The sequence below is a fragment of the Neoarius graeffei genome, chromosome 6, assembly GCF_027579695.1.
Source record: "Neoarius graeffei isolate fNeoGra1 chromosome 6, fNeoGra1.pri, whole genome shotgun sequence".
Taxonomy (NCBI): Eukaryota; Metazoa; Chordata; class Actinopteri; order Siluriformes; family Ariidae; genus Neoarius; species Neoarius graeffei.
In genome coordinates, this window is record NC_083574.1 from 27,565,356 (window position 1) to 27,583,154 (window position 17,799).

At 44.3% G+C, this 17,799-nt stretch overlaps 1 protein-coding gene across 14 annotated transcripts in view; it reads left to right on the forward strand.

The window, feature by feature from the left end:
• bcl9l (bcl9 like) overlaps positions 1 to 17,799 on the forward strand; it is a 429,368-nt gene that overhangs the window by 260,169 nt on the left and 151,400 nt on the right. Inside the window, exon 1 of one of the 14 annotated variants that reach the window (XM_060923523.1) lies at positions 223 to 244. The exons of the other annotated variants lie outside the window; for them this stretch is intronic. The gene's annotated coding sequence lies outside the window, so the exon portion shown is untranslated. Of the gene's footprint in view, positions 1 to 222; positions 245 to 17,799 lie in introns of those variants that run through there. 14 annotated transcript variants of the gene reach the window in all.

Consider the following 17,799-nt stretch of genomic DNA (forward strand, 5'->3'; position numbering starts at 1 on the left):
ATTGAAACTTGTTGCTGACATCAAATTCAAAATGAGAATACATTTTTCAAAAAAACAAAATTTCTCAGTTTCAACATCTGATATGTTGTCTTTGTACTATTTTCAATGAAATATAGGGTTTCAATGATTTGCAAATTATTGCATTCTGTTTTTATTTACAGTTTACACAGCGTCCCAACTTTTTTGTAATTGGGGTTGTATGTCAGTTCCATGCACCAAACTCTCCTTTTTCAACTATACAGAGGTAAATACAGCTTTCCATTCTATGGCACCATTAAATATTGATTAATACACAAGATAAATAGCCTCCTGTCAGAGTGCTTTTAGAAATGTATGCTCAAGACAGGCCATAAGCAGTAGACATGCATCTGAATCAGTCAAACTGTACATGTTCACAGTATGCTGAAGTTTGGACAAGAACTCAACTGGATCTTTCTCACCTGGCTGAAATACACCCACTGTCTTAAACTCTGAACGTGGAGAAGATGAAGGAGATTGTTGTGGACTTCAGGAGAGAGCACATCCAGCATGCTCCAATATCTATCGACGGTGCTGCAGTGGAGAGGGTGAGCAGCACCAAGTTTCTGGGTGTGTACATCTCTGAAGACCTGTCCTGGAACAACAACACCGCATCACTGGCCAGAAAAGCCCAACAGCGTCTGTACTTCCTCCGCAAACTGAGGAGAGCAAGAGTCCCGGCCCCCATCATGCACACATTCTACAGAGGCACCATCGAGAACATCCTAATCAGCTGCATCACCGTGTGGTACGGCACCTGCACCGTGTCCTGCTGCAAGACTCTGCAGCGCATCGTGAGAGCAGCTGAGAAGATCATTGGTGTCTCTCTCCCTTCTCTTATGGATATCTATAACTCCCGCCTCACCTGCAAAGCCATCAGGATTGCAGGTGACCCCACCCACCCATCTCACAGCCTCTTCAGCCTGCTGCCGTCGGGGAAGAGACTGCGGAGTCTCCGGGCCAAAACCAGCAGGCTCAAGAACAGTTTCTTTCACCAGGCAGTCAGGAGGCTCAACTCCCTCCCTGTTCTGCCCCTCCTCCCCCCTCTACCCCCTGCCACAGATTCTGCTCACACACACCCCTTCAGCATCTGACATGTCATCCTCACAGTTCCCCCCCCACACACACACACACATATATACATACATCTCATCGTTCATTAACACACTGAACTCAGGGACCGCACATCTCACTTTACCTCGCCCATTTGCACTATTCCGCACTACCTCACCTTAACAGCTGCTAGTTGTTTATTCTGCTTATTTCATGTTTCATGTTTACCTGCTATACCTCAAGTGCCCTTGACTGTTTGGTTATTTGTACCAATTTGTGTGTGTGTGTGTGTGTGTGTGTGTGTGTGTGTGTGTGTGTGTGTGTTTAGTCTAGTTAATATCTAGAGTGTTTATACTGTTTATATTGTCTGAGTGTTTAGTCTGTCTTGTTGTTATCTAGTGTTTATACTGTTTATATTGTTTGAGTGTTTAGTCTAGTTCATATCTAGAGTGTTTTGTACTGTTTATATTGTCTGAGTGTTTAGCCTGTCTTGTTCTTATCTAGTGTTTATACTGTTTGTTTATTCTGTTTATAATGTTTGAGTGTTTAGTCTGTCTAGTTCCTATCTAGAGTGTTTATACTGTTTATATTGTTTGTTTTTTCAATTATTCTATTTTTATTTATTGCATTGCCAGTTTGCACCGTGGGTCAGAGAGGACTGATATTTCATCTGTGCTGTATGTCGAGCATGTATAGCATATTTGACAATAAAGTTGACTTGACTTGACATGACAGACAGCTGTCTAACAGCTGAGTCTTTGCAGGTCTTTGTTTAATGTTTCTCTCGTTGCATATTCTCGATCTTCTTGTATGCACTTGTGCCATTGGAAATCTTGCAGAACTGTCTAAATGATGTATGGTTCTGTCCTATTATCACTTCTTTCTGTGTTGTCATCCTTGTTAAGACTCTTGTTGCTATGTCTGTAAAGATTCTCAGTCATCCAGGTCATAGTAATCTGTGGGTGATAAAAGAGAGCAACTGGACTTGCTTGAAGATTCTTGAAGACGTTTCATCTCTCATCCAAAAGGCTTCTTCAGTTCTGTCTGACTAATAGGGAGTATCAGGTATTTATCCTCTCATGGATGAAAAGCAATCCTAAGGTGTCGTTGAGTCATCCTGTTGGCATGGGTCACTGGGGGCTGGGTGTGAATGGCCTAGAGAGTCGTTGGGGTGATCAATGGGTTGTTGGTTCTCTCTGTCCTCCTGTGAGTCACTGAAAACAGCTGGGTTTTGGTGTGCATTCAGTTGTCTGGGAAGTGTGCCAAGGACTGCATTGTAGGTGGCTGATAAATGGTGTCTTAGACCACCACCTCTGTTTAGTGATGGTCGTTCCAGGTTGACAAAAATGGCTTCTTTAACTCCTCGCTCATACCAACTATCCTCTCTGGCAAAAATGCGTACGTTGCAATCCTGAAATGAGTGTCCTTTGTTGTTAAGATGAAGATAGACAACAGAGTCCTGGCCTGAGGAACTGGCTCTCCTGTGTTGAGCCATGCGCCTGTGAAGCGGTTGTTTTGTTTCCCCAATATATGAGTCCGTGCACTGAATGGCATACACTACGTTGTCCTGTTTGTATCTGGGTATTCTGTCCTTAGGGTGGACCAGTTTCTGCTTCAGGGTGTTACTGGGTCTGAAATGTACCAGAATGTTGTGTTTGTAGAAGATCCTCCTGAGTTTCTCAGATAGACCAGAAATGTAAGGAATGACCGTGTTCCTGTTATCTTCCTTGTCTGTTATGTTCCTTTTTCTGCTCTTGAAGAAAGCCCAGTTGGGATACCTGCAGTTCTGAAGTGCTTTCTTGATGTGATTTTGCTCCTTTTCTTTTCCCTCTACCGTTGTAGGAATGTTCTGAGCCCTGTGTTGCAAGGTCCTAATGACCCCCAATTTGTGTTCGTGGGTGGTGTGAGTCGAAGAGTAGGTACTGGTCTATGTGTGTGGGTTTCCAGTAGACCTCAATGCTAAGGCTTCTGTTTTGTCTAATGTGTACATCACAATCCAAGAAGGCTAGATTATTCCCACTGACGTCCTCCCGAGCAAAATTGATGTTGATATCCACTGCATTGATGTGCTTAGAAAAGGCTTCCACCTCCTGGGTTTTGATTTTAACCCAGGTGTCATCCACATACCTGAACCAGTGGCTGGGAGCAACTCCTGAAAAAGTGGTCAAAACTTTATGTTCCACTTCCTCCATGTATAGATTGGCCACAATAGGGGACACCGGTGAGCCCATGGCGCATCCATGCTTCTGTCTGTAGAAACTTTCATTAAACTGGAAAAAGGTGGTGGTCAGGCAGAGGTCAAGCAAGGTGCAAATCTGGTCCGTGGTGAGGTTCGTTCTATCCAGTAAGGTGCTATCTTGAAGGAGTCGTTTTCTAACAGATTCGACTGCTTCTGTGGTGGGAATGCAGGTGAACTCTTGTTGCTAGCAATATTCATTAGCATAACCATGCATGGTGCAGGCAAAACACAGAAGGCTAGTGGTCTTTTCTAGTGAACAGTGGAGTGAAACATTTTCTAACAGATTTTATTTGTGAATTGAGTGACCTTCATTCTTTCTCGAAAAATTCTTGCACTGATTCAATTTCCTCCAGTCTTTCCTCTGTTGAGTACTTTTCTGCTTAAAGCACCACTTTGAGTGTCCACTTTCCCTAACTATTCTTTCACTAATTTATAATCAACAAGAAGTGCTTGAAGGGCATTTGCAAGTTTTTCTATATCTTTAATCATTCTGGGGTTATTTTCTCAGCAAGATGTGGCCCCACTCATAGGGCTCATCCACAGCATTCTCAATCCCATCAAAGATTCCATCTGAACTATGCTTTGCAATATACTGAATAATAAATTTCTCCATCATTAAAATATAACAAAACAATGATTCAGGTATGCGAGTCTAGTTTAAATGCATCACCACTGCTTTGGATACCTGGGCCTTCCAACTCCCATCTATGCATTGCAGTAACAAATCAAATTGATAATTTTGTCTCAGTACATCGGAAAATAACCACTTTGCTTCAGGTTCTCTTATAATTTTGAAACTATGTTAACGCTAACGCTACGGTACTTTGCGCTTATAAGAACACCTAAGCTGAACACCTAAGCTTATCACCTAACATACAGTGTCTTGCAAAAGTATTCATCCCCTTTGGTGTTTGTTCTGTTTTGTTGCATTACAAGCTGGAATTAAAATGGATTTTTTGAGGGTTAGCACCATCTGATTTACACAACATGCCTACCACTTTTAAAGATGAAAATTGTTGTTTTATTGTGACACAAACAATAAGATAAAAAAAAAAAAACAGAAATCTGGAGTGTGCATAGGTATTCACCCCCTTTCATATGAAACCCCTAAATAAGAACTGGTCCAAACAGTTCACTTCATAAGTCACATAATTAGTTAAGATCCACCTGTGTGCAATCAAAGTGTCACATGATCTGTCACATGATGTCTGTATAAATCAACCTGTTCTGGAAGGACCCTGACCCTGCGACTTAGACTTTCTTTATTGTAATTCATATATATATATATATATATATATATATATATATATATATATATATATATATATTAGTGCTGTCAAGCGATTAAAATATTTAATCGCGATTAATGTCGCGACTGTCATAGTTAACTCGCGATTAATCGCAATTTAATTGCACATTTTTGTCACATGAAAAACCATTGTAATTCTCTTATCAGCATAAAAAAGTGAATGGGCTTGCTTTGTACCAATGTTTTTTTTTGTTTTTTATTGCAGAGCATAACACGTCTTGTCACAGCCACTGACATCCATAACTTCCATATTAGATGAGAAAACCAAGGGATGAAAAATAAAGTGCATATCACTGTGAAAATAAAAAAAATGTTTTATTTTACTCTTCATTAGTTTCTTTTGAAGAGAAGTATTTGCCATAAAAGAAGAAAAAAACAGATAACAAAAATAAAAACATTCATCATACGTTCAAAAACGTTCATCATAGTGTGGCACTGTATTATCTAATTCTCACTGCTTATAACTATACACCTACCCGGTGGAGATGAGCTGGGAAACTGAAGACTGAAGGAACAGTATTGAAAAGTATTTTTCCAGTCTCACCTGTGAAAGGTAATCCCATGTGATCTCATTTGGACGGTAAACCTGTTGGTACAGTTAAACGCAGCACATGAATGAGGCATCTTTACTCTCGGCTACTGTCTAGACGCTATACCAGAGACGGTTGAAGAATCTCCACTTTGCCCCATCCAATATGGCGGCGAAGATGTTTATATGTCTATACCTTTCTCCATCACTCACACGTACTCTTATTGAAGCAGCGCGTGACAAGCCTCAACAGGAACTACGGGTGACTCGCAGGGCCAAATTAGAATTTGCGTTAACGGCACTATTTTTTTTAATCGCGTTAAATTGAGATCGCGTTAACACGTTATTATCACGTTAACTTTGACAGCACTAATATACAGAGGTGGGACAAAGTCACTAATGTGCAAGTCACAAGTAAGTCTCAAGTCCTACCACTCAAGTCCGAGTCAAGTCACAAGTCAAGGCACTTTTGACCAAGTCAAGTCCAAGTCCAAGTCCTACCCAAGCCAAGTCGAGTCCAAGTCCAAGTCTCATTTTTTTCCAAGTCCCTAACAAGTCACCATTTATTCTACAGGCAATCAACACATTTTTGATCACAAATGTATTACCTCTCCACACTGCAGTGTATGTCCTCCTTTGCCAGTCACCTTGGATAAAAATGTCTGCTTAATGTAATGTCAATGATTCATAGAGTCAGCACAAGTAACTACAGTACACCCATTCTTTTCCATTTTAAAATGTTTTAGAGCTTGTGCCCCAAGACAATCAAAGAATCTCAGAGGAGACAATGATTAGTTAGTTAACGTTAGTAAAGCATCCTAAATTTTCAGTGAGTTTAGTTTGAGTGAGTCAGTGTACATCTGAGGCTAAGGGTGTGAGAATGAGTGAAAGTATGACCATTTCCTTAAATTTTTTATTGGAAAATTAGTGAGAAATTAAAACAAAATTCTAAACAAAACTAGTACTGGTACTGTGTAACAAAAATAATTTTCTTTTCATTTCATTCATGTCATTTTTCACATAAAAATGCTTTTCATGTGCATTTTAAGACATGAAACTCAAAGTCCAAGCTAACAGATGATCTGTGTACTTTTAGAATCAAAGAATGGTTTTCCTTCTGAAGTTAGGCACTGTCCCAACATACAACATGACATGGCTTTAACACAATACAACGTGACTTGAGTACGTTTGTGTGTGTGAGAGAGACCAACTAACTGACAAAAAATTCCGGAAATATCTGTTCTCCACTACTGAGAGAGGGATGTTGCATCCAATGACCAAATCTGTTAGTATTGAATTTGTGATGGCTTTTTGTTGTGGGTGGGTAGCATTGTACTGTGTATCTTTTGCAGTAAGGAATCCAGAAATGGACGGCCGCTCTGTCTCACGTGGGATTATCTTGTTCTTCAGATATTCTGCAAATCTAAACAAGAAAAAAAAATGTAAAATTAGTAGGCCTACTTGTTTTCTGTTTTTAATCATGTAGACATTAACATGTTTTTATCATTTTCAATATCAAAGTCTGAGTTCATTTAATCTGAACATATTTGTTTATACACAGTATAATGTTTAATACAAGCCAGCCAGGATGTTCCCTTAAGCAGTTTAGCTAGACCACAATGCATTCACTAAACACTCGCTAAAATACCGGTAGCCTCAGTAAACACAGAACGTTGTGACGATGTAGTCAGAATCAGAGTCCTCTAGGGCTCTGGCCAGAATGTGAGAATGAAGCCCTGGCAACATTCTAGAGAGCCGTATAATAAAGTAGAATAAACAGTTGTTGTGAATTTCAGAATGTTCAGCGGAATCCTCCAGATCCAAGTTGCGTGCTTTTGGCGAATTTGGTTTCTCGCCAGAGACTAATAAATGCACTGGTAAAGCCACGCTATGTAGAGGCATTGTGTGCCCTGTCATTTGGGTAAGACTGTGGGATAATGCTTCGCGTTGGAGTAGGCTATACTCCAATCTGTCGGGATGTACTGCGCTATAAAACGTCAGCTGAGCTTACATTTTACATAGCCCAAATGGCCCATTGCCTACATGACACCAGAGAGAGGAAGAGAATAGAATTGAATGTCTCTGATGACACGTAATCCCAGCACTAATAACACACATCGCACAGCGTCCACGACTTGGTGCAGTACGTAGCAAACAGTTAAACGCCTGGTTTAACTTGCATTGCTAGTCATCTCGTCTCAGTGGTTTAAATGCCTTTCATGACAAGCACTGACTTTCCCATTGCAAAGAGCGAACTTCTGTTTTACATACTTAGTTTGCAGCCTGGGTAACTGTTTATTTGATTCACGTTTTATCCTTTGCTGTCCGGTTCTTATCATAAGTCTGTGTCGTTCTGACCAGAGCCTTTATAACAATCTTGTAAACGTTCTCTGCTCTGACCAAATCACCACCTTCTGGCTATGCCTTCCCAATGTGTGTTAACTGGTAGCCTAGCCCACATAATCTAACACTAGACTGAACACAAAAGCAATCCAATAAAAAAATCTACTTCACTATTTTATATTCAGCAAAGCAAAACAAATCCTTGACAGCGTTAATATATTAACACATTCCACTTCTAGCCACCAACTAGCCTGTACAGATTCTTGCTAGCTGTAGCCTAGCTTTGTTACTTACTTTTCCTTATGCAGCCTCAGGTGACGAACGGAGTTTGATGTGGTTGACTGGCTGTCCGAAATTGTGGCTCCACATGTTCTGCATGTAGCAATGCGTTTGCCATCTGTATTGGAGTATTCTTTAAATCCAAAGGAAATTACGCGGGGAATCATGTTTTTATCCGTCCGTTCATCATTCAGCGTCATCAATGTTCAGCGTCCTCGTTGCCCATCACCGTTTGGTTTTTCATTTGAACCAGTTGAAGTACTTGAGTGACACCTAGTGCTAGTGGATTGAGCTGCCGTAGCCTAGGACAAGGAGCTACACCGCATTCAAATAATAACGAGTGTACTTGGATTCAAAATCGGGGGGGGGGAAGAATATTTATACCTGATACGCCAAGTCATTGCAAGCTAAAACTGTCAAGTCCAAGTCAAGTCTCGAGTCAACAGCGTGCAAGTCCGAGTCGAGTTGCAAGTCATTCCTCATCTAGGGATTTCAAGTCTCAAGTCATCAAAATGGTGACTCGAGTCTGACTCGAGTCCAAGTCACATGACTCGAGTCCACATGTCTGCTAATATATATAAGGAAAACTGTGTATAAAGTCCGATATACAATATAAAGTGTATTGCCTGAATATAAAGTATATTGCCTAGGTGGTGGTGGGGGGATTATTTCAGTTCAACAGTCTTATGGCATGTGGGGAAAAAGCCTGTTGTAGAACCTGGCTGTTCTACTCCGGAGGCTGCATAGCCTCTTTCCAGAAACCAGCAGTGAGAACAGTCCATCGTGAGGGTGGGAGATGTCTCTGCTGATGTTGCGAGCCCTGGTCAGGCAGCGGTTTTCTGCAATATCCTGTATCGGAGGAAGTGAAGTCCCAATGATTTTCTCCGCTGTCTTCACCACCCTCTGCAGGGACTTCCAGTCAGAGGCCCTATAGGCTCCTGACCAGACAGAGATGCAGCAAGTCAGTATGCTTTCTATAGTGCCTCTGTAGAAAGTGGTGAGAATTGGAGGGGGGAGATGTGCCTTCTTCATCTGGCGCAGAAAGTGCACACGCTTTTGAGCCCTCTTTACAAGGGCCCTGGTGTGATGTGACCAGGTCAGAGTGTCCGTTATCTGCACCCCCAGGAACTTTGTGCTGCTGACTCTCTCCACTACTGTGTCATTGATTATGAGTGGTGTGTGAGTGGGCCGGCTCCTCCTGAAGTCAACGATGAGCTCCTTGGTTTTGGCGACATTCAGGACCAGGTTGTTGGTTTTGCACCAGTCCACTAGGTGTATCACCTCCTCTCTGTAGGCCATGTCGTTGTCACCCTGGATAAGGCCCACTACTGTTGCATCGTCTGCAAACTTCACTATATGTTTAGTAGTGGACCTGGGACAGCAGTCATGGGTCATCAGGGTGAACAGCAGTGGGCTCAGGACACAGCCCTGAGGGGAGCTGGTGCTCAGGGAGATGACACTGGAGGTGTTGTTGCCCACGCGCACAGACTGACGTCTGTTGGTGAGAAAGTCAAGCAGCCAGTTACACAGGGGGGAGCTGAAACCAAGAGGGGCCAGTTTGCTCACCAGGTGCTATGGGATGATGGTATTGAACACTGAGCTGAAGTCCAAAAACAAGATCCGCACATGTTTGTCCTTCCCTTCCAGATGTTCTAAGCTCAGATGGAGTACAGAAGAGATGGCGGGGGGAGAGTCTGGAGACAATGTGGTCCTTTACCAGCCTCTCGAAGCACTTCATCATTATGGGGGTGAGTGCTATGGGGCGGTAATCATTGAGGGAGGAGATTATGGGGTTTTTAGGCACTGGGATGATTGTGGCAGTCTTGGTACCACAGCCTGGATCAGCGAGGTGTTGAAGATGTCTGTGAGAACCCCAGCCATCTGATCAGCGCACTCTTTGAGCACCCATCCTGGTATGCCATCAGGACCAGTTGCTTTCCATGTGTTCACTCTCCTCAGGGTTCTGCAGACATTAGCTGTGTCTAGACTGACTGGCTGCTCATCAGGGCGAGGAATAAATTTCCTCACAGAAGTGGTGTTGAGTGCCTCAAACCTTCCAAAGAAGTTATTGAGTTTGTTGAGAAAGTTGATGTTATCGTCACAGGGGGGAGGAGTAGCTTTGTAGTCTGTGATGACTTGGATACCCTGCCACATTCATCTGGTGTTCGTGGGGTCATGGAAGAAGTCCTGCATTTTCTGGCCATGGGCATGCTTTGCAGTTCTTATGGCATGGTTCAGGTTGGCTCTAGCTGTTCTGAGTGTCATCATGTCGCCAGATTTAAAAGTGACATTCCATGCTTTCAGCATTGCGCGTACCTCTCTGGTCATCCAGGGTTTCTCGTTGGCCCGTGTGGAGATGTTTCTGATCACACTAACATCCTCCATGCACTTCTGAATGAATGTAGAGACAAACTCAGCATACTCCTCCACCTGCGTGTGATCGTTGTCTGTTGCAGCTGCCTTGAACATGTCCCAGTCTGTGTGCTCGAAGCAATCCTGTAATGCTTCCATAGCTCCCGCAGGCCAAACCTTCACCTGCTTCACTACTAAGCAAGCAACATTAGAACCAAGGAGCACTCCAAACAGGTCAGAGACAAAGTTGTGGAGAAGTATAGATCAGAGTTGGGTTATAAAAAGCTATCCCAAACTTTTGAATATCCCAGGGAGCACGATTAAATCCATTATAGCAAAATGGAAAGAATATGTCACCACTACAAACTTGACAAGAGAAGGCCACCCACCAAAACTCACAGCCCAGGCAAGGAGGGCATTAATCAGAGATGCAACAAAAACACCAAAGACAACACTGAAGGAGCTACAAACATCCACAGCAGAGATGGGAGTATCTGTCAATAGGACCACTTTAAGCTATACGCTCCCACAGAGCGGGGCTTTATGGAAGCGTGGCCAGAAAAAAAGTCATTGCTTAAGAAAACACGTTTTGAGTTTGCCCAACAGCATGTGGTAGACTCCCCAAACACATGGAAGAAGATTATCTGGTCAGATGAAACTAAAATTTGATCTTTTTATCTATCATGAGAAATGCCATGTGTGGCGCAAACTCAACACCCTGAGAACACCATTCCTACAGTGAAGCATGGTGGTGGCAACATCATGCTGTGGGATATTTTTCATCTGCAGGGACAGGAAAGCTGGTCAGGACTGAAGGAAAGATGGATGGCACTAAATACAGGGCAATTCTGGAGGAAAACCTGTTTGAGTCAGCCAGAGGTTTGAGACTGGGACGAAGGTTCACGTTCCAGCAGGACAATGACCCTAAACATACTGCTAAAGCCACGCTGGAGTGGTTTAAAGGGCAACATTTAAATGTCTTGGCCTAATCAAAGCCCAGACCTCAATCCAATTGAGAATCTGTGATATAACTTGAAGATTGCTGTACACCAAAGCAACCCATCTAACTTGAAGGAGTTGGAGCAGTTTTGTCTTGAGGAATGGGCAAAAATCCCACTGGCTAGATGTGCTTAGCTAATAGTGACATACCCCAAGAGACTTGCAGCTGTAATTGCAGCAAAAGGTGGCTCTACAAAGTATTGACTTTGGGGAGGGGTGAATACCTATGCACACTCCAGATTTCTGTTTTTTACATTTTAATTATTGTTTGTGTCACAATAAAACAACAATTTTCACCTTTAAAGTTGTAGGCATGTTGTGTAAATCAAATGGTACTAACCCCCCCATAGGGCAGTGGGCAGGACCATAGGGCCTGTACGGGAGGTAGACGATCCCACCCCCATGAGTCTCCCTGCTATGGGTCATTAGCCCTTCTGTCTAGTGAGCATGCAGCCTGACAGAGTGAAACTTAGGGATGCCCACCCAGCATGTGAGTCAGTTCTGGTGGACTGGGCGGAGGAGATCATTAGATCCAACGGCCAGGAAGGTGGTTCTGCAGCACTTTGTGGAGAGCGTAGGGCATGACAGGGCACTAAAGACGTCATGGACATTCACTGCAGCTAAGGAAGTCACCAGTCGTGATGACCCTTCGTACCACTGGATCCTGACTTCTGAGGCCGAGAGAGTGGATCTGCCCCAGTGCAATGGCTTTTCCACTTAAAAGCTTTCCCGCACAGGTCCTTTGCACAAACCCATCTCTTCAACTCTGCTGTTTCTGAAGAAGTCCTGCGGCGATAGGGGAGAAGCGGAGTGACAGGTGGAAGTAACCACTGGAAGTCATGGTCCCAAATCTGCATGTCAAGCGGCCTGTGGATCAGTGGTCGTTCATCTTCTGACCTGGGATGACAGAAATTGTTCAGCAGTATTCCAGGTGACTGAGCAGCCCTTTTTAGGGTCAGCACTGCTCACCCTTGTATGAGAGAGAGGACTAGAAAAGGTGTCCCAAACATCGCTTGTCCTACACAAAACTGGCCAGCAAGCCACGGCTGGCAGTTTTACCCTCTACTGCAGTCGAAAAACAGCAAAGAGAAACATGATTTTTGGAGTATGGAACGTTCGCACGCTCCTGGACAGTGAGAGTACCCCAAGACCAGAGAGGAGAACAGCCCTCATTGCAAGAGAATTGGCACGCTATTGCATCTACATAGCTGCTTTGAGTGAAACCAGGCTTGCAGGAGAAGGTTCAGTTGCTGAAGTCAAGGGAGGCTACACCTTCTTCTGGAAAGGCAAGGTAGAGAACGAAGACAGAATACATGGAGTGGGATTCGCCATCAGGACAAGTCTTCTGCAACAACTACCAGACCTTCCCACTTGCATCAGTGAGCGACTGATCAAGCTCTGCTTCCCCCTCAACCCCCATCACCACGTCACAGTCATCAGTGCCTATGCACCCACGCTGATGAGCAGTGATGAAGCAAAGGACAGCTTCTACAGCGACCTGAATCGACTGGCAAAAGCCACCCCCACTGATGACAAGCTTCTCCTGCTAGATGATTTCAACGCCAGAGTCGGCAATGACTTCAGGAACTGGAAAGGGGTTCTGGGACACTATGACATTTGGAAAAATGAACATCAATGGCTTGATGCTGTTGAGTTTGTGTGCAGAAAACCACCTGACAATCACCAACACACTCTTCAGACAAGCCGATAAGTACAAGGTGACATGGATGCATCCCAGATCCAAGCAGTGGCACCTAACTGATTGTCATCTGTCGCAGGAGGGACATTCGTGATGTCAAGATCACCAGGGCTATGCGAGGAGCTGAGTGTTGGACCGACCATTGTCTGACCAGATCTATTTTCGCACTGCACATCATCCCAATACATTGCAGGAAGTCAAAACTCGTAAGACCGGCCTTCAGCATTGCAAAGCTCAAGCATGCAAGGTGCCGCAACGAGTTTGCTGACAGTCTGGATGACAAGCTGACTTCACATGGACCGTTGATTGGAGAATCATTTGAAAAGTGGGACCAGTTCAAGTCGTTGACTAAGGATTCAGTGACATCCACCATTGGATCCGGAGTGCGAGTTCATCAAGACTGGTTCGATGAGAACAACGAGAGCATTGGGAAGCTGCAAGAAGAGAAGCAGAAGGCATACCTCAAGTGGTAGAACGACAGGACATCCACCTCCAAGCGTGATCGCTTCAAAAACCTCCAGAGGCAGACCCAGACTGCACTTTGCAGAATGATGGATGAGTGGTGGGAGAGAAAGGTGGATGAGGTCCAGTGCGACGCCGACACCAAGAACTTGAAGATGTTCTTTTGTGCCATCAAGGAGGTGTATGGACCAGCCAAGCCTAGCACCACACCACTTCTGTCCACTGACGGTTCTACTTTGCTGAAGGAAAAGAATAGCATCAATGAGAGGTGGAGAGAACACTTCAGCAACCTGCTGAACAGGCCATCGACTTTTTTTTTTCTTTCGATTACGTTCATTATGTCTTATATTAAATATAGTTAGTTTTTGTTTTTTTTCTTTTTTATCAGACATCTAATTTTTGGGTTTGTTTACCTGACATGTTTCGACGTACAACTTCCGTCTTCCTCAGAGTGTCACCGGATGTTATTGGTGACGCATCTTTTATCAGCTGCTGTTTCTGAAGGCGTGGCCTTCCTGTCTGGTTTGACAGGTCGGTCACGCCTTATACTATCTGTTCGTCCCCTGCAAGATGTCACTCCAGGTATGGGAGAGCATGTATGCTCCCTCATCCCGGTTGATGGTCCTCGGGCTTCGCTTACGGATCTCCATGGCCTCCCTGATCCAGCGCTGATGTTTGTTATCTTCTGTGCGGATGACTCTGGCATTCCCCCAGTCCATAATGTGATTTTCCCTTTTGCAATGATCTGTTATAGCTGACTTATAATTTTCCTGTTGTGCCTTTTCTTTTATTGTTCGGGTTTGTCTTGTAGCTGTCTCCTTTTCGCACTCTTTCTTATGTTCATTTTTTCTTGTGTTGAAACTCCTTCCTGTCTCCCCAATATACGTTTTATTGCATAATTGACATGGAATCTCATATATGGTGTTGCATCTGTTGTCCGGATGTATTCTGTCTTTGGTATGAACCAGGATCTGACGGAGTGTTGTGTATGGTTTGACAGGTGTGTTAATGTTGTGTTTCCTCATTACTCTTTGAATACGTTCAGTTATTCCCCTGATGTATGGTAATGTAACTACTCCCCTGTGTTCTTGTTTGTTAGTTTGTTTTTTCTCTTTCTTCTGTGTTTTGTTGTTCTTAACCTGTTCCGCCCCTTTGGATATTGCCCATTGTGGATATTGACATGCCTTCAGTGCATGTTGTATATGTTGTTCCTCCTGTTCTTTGTCCTGTGGATCTGTAATTATTGCTGTGCGTTCATGTAATGTTCTAACTACGGATATTTTGTGCATTATGGGGTGTTCGGAAGTCCAGTTTAAATATTGGTCGGTATGTGTGGGTTTTCTGTGTACTTTTATTTTGATGTCCCCATCTTCTGTGTGTTGTATTTTTAAATCCAAAAATGCTATTGACTGCTCTGTTTCTTCTTCATGTGTGAATTTTATATTGTCGGTATTGTCTATGGTGTTGAGATGGTCGGTGAGCTGTTGAGTGTGTCCCCTCTTTACTTTTTCCAATATGTCGTCCACATACCGTTTCCAGAGTGTTGGTCTGTATTCAGAAACAGCAGCTGATAAAAGATGCGTCACCAATAACATCCGGTGACACTCTGAGGAAGACGGAAGTTGTACGTCGAAACATGTCAGGTAAACAAACCCAAAAATTAGATGTCTGATAAAAAAGGCCATCGACTGTCGACCCCACAGCCCTGGACCAGATCTCTCAGAGACCCACTGTAGACAGCTTTGACCTCCCCCCTACCATGGACGAGGTCAAGAAGGCGATCAGCCAGACCAGCTCAGGCAAAGCACCAGGAATGGATAGAGTTCCAGCTGAGTTCTTCAAGTCACTTGGGCCAGTAGCACTAGAAGCCTTCCACAACATTCGCACCAGCATCTGGGAGGAAGAAGACATGCCTAAAGTGTTCAGGGATGCTACGGTCATCCCGCTGTTCAAGAAGGGCAGCAAGGCTGACTGCAGCAATTACTGAGGCATTTCACTTCTCACTTCTATCAATCGCTGGGAAGATTTTGGCTCATGTCATCTTCAACCGCCTGATCACCAACATCTCAGAAGAGAATCTGCCCAAGGCACAGTGTGGTTTCTGTCCAGGCCGCAGCACCACTGATATGATCTACTCAGTTCATCAAGTCCAAAAAAAGTGCATTGAGCAGAACATGGACTTTTACGCTGTTTTCATAGGCCTGACCAAGGCCTTCGACACAGTAAACAGAGAGGCCCTCTGGCTCATCCTGTCAAAGTTTGGATGTCCAAGGAGGTTTGTGAACCTGATTCACCTGTTCCATGATGACATGACTGGTCTAGTAAGTTCTGGTGGAGAAGTCTCGGAGCTGTTTGACATCACCAATGGCATGAAGTAAAGAGAACTGGCTCCCATTCTCTTCAACCTCTTCTTCTCCTGTGTGCTGAGCCATGCCATCCGCGAACTGGATCAGGGAGTGTATCTTCAGTACAGGCTGGATCGATCTGCATTTGACCTTCATTGCCTGAGTGCAAAGACCAAGACGATAGAAAAGAAGATCCTAGAAGCGCTATTTGCTGATGACTGTGCCCTTATGGCACACAAGGAGTCAGACCTCCAGCTCATTGTCAACAAATTTGCCAAAGCTTCTCGTCTCTTCGGTCTCACCATCAGCCTGGACAAGACGGAGGTTCTGGTGCAGCCTGCCCCAGCTTCTACTGCTCGTCCATTGAAGGAACAGAACTCAAGTCAGTGGAGGCCTTCAAGTACCTTGGCAGTGTCATCTCCAGCAACAGAACCCTGGACAAGGAAATCAATGCCAGGATCTGCAAAGCCAGCCAAGCATTAGGTTGTTTGTGCTCACGTGTGTTGAACCAGCACAACATCAGGCAGTCCACGAAACTCAAGATGTACAACGCCGTCGTTCTCGCCAGTCTTCTATACGGAAGTGAGACGTGGACAATATACAGAAGGCACCTGAAACTGCTGGAACAGTTCCACATGCGTAGCCTGCGGTCAATTCTTGGCATCCGATGGCAGGACAAGGTCACAAACTTGGAGGTCTTGGATAGAGCAGAGACCACAAGCATCGAAGCCATGATCCTGAAAAACTAGCTTCGATGGACCGGCCGCATCATCTGCATGGATGATTCACGGATGCCAAAGCAGCTGCTGTATGGCTAGCTCTCCACTGGCAAGTGAAACTGAGGCAGGCCTTGCAAGCAATTCAAGGACTGTGTGAAGGCCAACATCGCCTATGCCAAGATCACTCCAAAGCAGCTGGAGCAGTGCGCACGAGACAGAGTTTGGTTGGTGTGCACTGACAAGACAAGCCCACGACAGCTTTGAGGAAGCCCGGCGACCAAGCCTTGCTTATGCTCGAGCACAACGGAAGGCTGCTGCTGCTGCACCAGCTGAGCCAGGGCAGTTCACTTGCCCACCACTGTGAATGTTCATGCCACTCAAGAATTGGACTCCACAGCCACATGAGAGTCCACAACAGATGAAGGCATCATTATCGAAAACAATGGATAACCAAGAAAAAGAAGAGAACACCCCCCTACACACACACACACACACACACACACACACACACACACACAAAAAAAAAAAAAAAAATCCATTTTAATTCCAGCTTGTAATGCAACAAAACAGGACAAGCACCAAGGGGGATGAATACTTTTGCAAGACACTGTACTACAGTCTGGTGGGTAAAAACCACACAACTACACTGGGTTGTGTACATTGGTACATTGTGTACCAACTACATTGGGTTACTGTTTTAAACTTTACAGACCCTTGTTACATTGGGCTCTCCACAACTCTGTTTCAGTTACTCAAGTGGTCTCTGCTTACACCTTTAGTTTAAGTTACATTAGAAACTTTTACTCCAGTACAACTCTGCTCACACAATACTTTGGGCTGATTTAATTGCTTTAGAACAGGACTGGGCAATTAATTTTCCCAAGGGGCCACATGAGAAACTTGGACTGTCATGGAGGGCTGAACCAATAGGCTGAACTTAATGCTGCTCAACTTTGTTAAAACAACAGTAATTTGTCTGGTTTTGATTAGCCTATGAAAATGTAGAGCAGGCCATATATCATTATTTGATTTCATTTTTAGCATTCTTTTAACAACATTACAACATTGAAAATATGCATGGGCGGCACGGTGGTGTAGTGGTTAGCGCTGTCGCCTCACAGCAAGAAGGTCCTGGGTTCGAGCCCCGGGGCCGGCGAGGGCCTTTCTGTGTGGAGTTTGCATGTTCTCCCCGTGTCCGCGTGGGTTTCCTCCGGGTGCTCCGGTTTCCCCCACAATCCAAAGACATGCAGGTTAGGTTAACTGGTGACTCTAAATTGACCGTAGGTGTGAGTGTGAATGGTTGTCTGTGTCTATGTGTCAGCCCTGTGATGACCTGGCGACTTGTCCAGGGTGTACCCCGCCTTTCACCCGTAGTCAGCTGGGATAGGCTCCAGCTTGCCTGCAACCCTGTAGAAGGATAAAGCGGCTAGAGATAATGAGATGAGATGAGAAA